The following is a 3410-nucleotide window of genomic DNA, read 5'->3' on the forward strand; positions in this document are numbered from 1 at the left end:
GGTCATGAGGTGGAACCTTAAGATTTTGCATGATAGGAGGACTAGCAGCCGCGTTGCACGGGAGAATGTGAAAAGTGTTCATATGTAGTAAAAACCTGAGAAACCCGGCCGTTTTCGTCATTTGTTATCGAATCGATTTAAAACCAGATCGTCACATTGGCCGCTCTTCTCTCTGAAACGGTTACATTTATCGTCTGCAAAGCTATGTCGCGTGCTGCGGTATGCGGGAACACTAAAAGCACCATAGTAGAACACAGAAGAAGCTTCTAAGTTGAAGTAATAGCCAGTAAGACGTAGTACAATTCAAGTTTTAATTATCGATTATTCACTTTTTAGCCGGCTTTGGTGGCTTGGATAAGACCTAGGACCTTAAGATTTTGCATGAAAAGGAGGACTAGCAGCCGCGTTGCGCGGGAGAATGTGAAAAGTGTTCATATGGAGTAAAAACCTGAAAAATCCGTCCGTTATCGTCATTTGTTATCGAATCGACTTAAAGCCAGATCGTCACATTGGCCGCTTTTCTCTCTGAGACTGTTACATTTATCGTCTGCAAAGCTATGTCGCGTGCTGCGGTATGCGGAGACACTAAAAGCACCATATTAGAACACAGAAGAAACTTCTAAGTTGAAGTAATAGCCAGTAAGAAGTAGTACAATTAAAGTTTTAGTTATCGATTATTCACCTTTTAGCCGGCTTTGGTGGCTTGGACATGACCTAGGACCTTTAGATTTTGAATGAAAGGAGGATTAGCAGCCGCGTGGCATGGGAGAATGTGAAAAGTGTTCATATGTAGTAAAAACCTGAGAAATCTGTCCATTTTCGTCATTTGTTATCGAATCGACTTAAAACCAGATCGTCACATTGGCCGCTTTTCTCTCTGAAACGGTTACATTTATCGTCTGCAAAGCTATGTCGCGTGCTGCGGTATGTGGCGACACTAAAAGCACCACAGTAGAACACAGAAGGAGCTTCTAAGTTGAAGTAATAGCCAGTAAGAAGTAGTACAATTCAAGTTTTAGTTGTCGATTATTCACTTTTTAGCCGGCTTTGGTGGCTTGGACATGACCTAGGACCTTACGATTTTGCATGAAAGGAGGACCAGCAGCCGCGTTGCACGGGAGAATGTGAAAAGTGTTCATATGTAGTAAAAACCTGAGAAATCTGTCCATTTTCGTCATTTGTTATTGATTCGACTTAAAGGCAGATCGTCACATTGGCCGCTTTTCTCTCTGAGACGGTTACATTTATCGTCTGCAACGCTATGGCACTTGCTGCGGTATGTGGAGACACTAAAAGCACCATAGTAGAACACAGAAGAAGCTTCTAAGTTGAAGTAATAGCCAGTAAGGAGTAGTACAATTCAAGTTTTAGTTGTCGATTATTCACTTTTTAGCCGGCTTTGGTGGCTTGGACATGACCTAGGACCTTAAGATTTTGCATGAAAGGAGGACTAGCAGCCGCGTTGCACGGGAGAATGTGAAAAGTGTTCATATGTAGTGAAAACCTGAGAAATCCGTCCGTTTTCGTCATTTGTTATCGAATCGACTTAAAGCCAGATCGTCACATTGGCCGCTTTTCTCTCTGAGACGGTTACATTTATCGTCTGCAAAGCTATGTCGCGTGCTGCGGTATGCGGGAACACTAAAAGCACCATAGTAGAACACAGAAGAAGCTTCTCAGTTGAAGTAATAGCCAGTAAGAAGTAGTACAATTCAAGTTTTAGTTATCGATTATTCACCTTTTAGCCGGCTTTGGTGGCTTGGACATGACCAAGGACCTTACGATTTTGCATGAAAGGAAGACTAGCAGCCGCGTTGCATGGGAGAATGTGAAAAGTGTTCATATGTAGTAAAAACCTGAGAAATCTGTCCATTGTCGTCATTTGTTATCGAATCGACTTAAAGCCAGATCGTTATATTGGCCGCTTTTCTCTCTGAGACGGTTACATTTATCGTCTGCAAAGCTATGTCGCGTGCTGCGGTATGGGGAACACTAAAAGCACCATAGTAGAACACAGAAGAAGATTCTAAGTTGAAGTAATAGCCAGTAAGAAGTAGTACAATTCAAGTTTTAGTTATTGATTATTCACCTTTTAGCCGGCTTTGGTGGCTTGGACATGACCTAGGACCTTAAGATTTTGCATGAAAGGAGGACTAGCAGCCGCGTTGCACGGGAGAATGTGAAAAGTGTTCATATGGAGTAAAAACCTGAGAAACCCGTCCGTTTTCGTCATTTGTCATCGAATCGATTTAAAGCCAGATCGTCACATTGGCCGCTTTTCTCTCTGAGACGGTTACATTTATCGTCTGCAAAGCTATGTCGCGTGCTGCGGTATGTGGGGACACTAAAAGCACCATAGTAGAACACAGAATCAGCTTCTAAGTTGAAGTAATAGCCAGTAAGAAGTAGTACAATTCACGTTTTAGTTGTCGATTATTCACTTTTTAGCCGGCTTTGGTGGCTTCGACATGACCAAGGACCTTACGATTTTGCATGAAAGGAAGACTAGCAGCCGCGTTGCATGGGAGAATGTGAAAAGTGTTCATATGTAGTAAAAACCTGTGAAATCTGTCCATTGTCGTCATTTGTTATCGAATCGACTTAAAGCCAGATCGTTATATTGGCCGCTTTTCTCTCTGAGACGGTTACATTTATCGTCTGCAAAGCTATGTCGCGTGCTGCGGTATGCGGAACACTAAAAGCACCATAGTAGAACACAGAAGAAGATTCTAAGTTGAAGTAATAGCCAGTAAGAAGTAGTACAATTCAAGTTTTAGTTATTGATTATTCACCTTTTAGCCGGCTTTGGTGGCTTGAACATGACCTAGGACCTTAAGATTTTGCATGAAAGGAGGACAAGCAGCCGCGTTGCACGGGAGAATGTGAAAAGTGTTCATATGGAGTAAAAACCTGAGGAACCCGTCCGTTTTCGTCATTTGTTATCGAATCGATTTAAAGCCAGATCGTCACATTGGCCGCTTTTCTCTCTGAGACGGTTACATTTATCGTCTGCAAAGCTATGTCGCGTGCTGCGGTATGTGGGGACACTAAAAGCACCATAGTAGAACACAGAATCAGCTTCTAAGTTGAAGTAATAGCCAGTAAGAAGTAGTACAATTCAAGTTTTAGTTGTCGATTATTCACTTTTTAGCCGGCTTTGGTGGCTTGGACATGACCTAGGACCTTAAGATTTTGCATGAAAGGAGGACTAGCAGCCGCGTTGCACGGGAGAATGTGAAAAGTGTTCATATGTAGTAAAAACCTGAGAAATCTGTCCATTTTCGTCATTTGTTATCGAATCGACTTAAAGCCAGGTCGTCACATTGGCCGCTTTTCTGTCTGAGACGGTTACATTTATCGTCTGCAAAGCTATGTCGCGTGATGCGGTATGCGGAGACACTAAAAGCACC

Source organism: Schistocerca gregaria, unplaced genomic scaffold, assembly GCF_023897955.1.
Source record: "Schistocerca gregaria isolate iqSchGreg1 unplaced genomic scaffold, iqSchGreg1.2 ptg000265l, whole genome shotgun sequence".
NCBI classification, from domain to species: domain Eukaryota; kingdom Metazoa; phylum Arthropoda; class Insecta; order Orthoptera; family Acrididae; genus Schistocerca; species Schistocerca gregaria.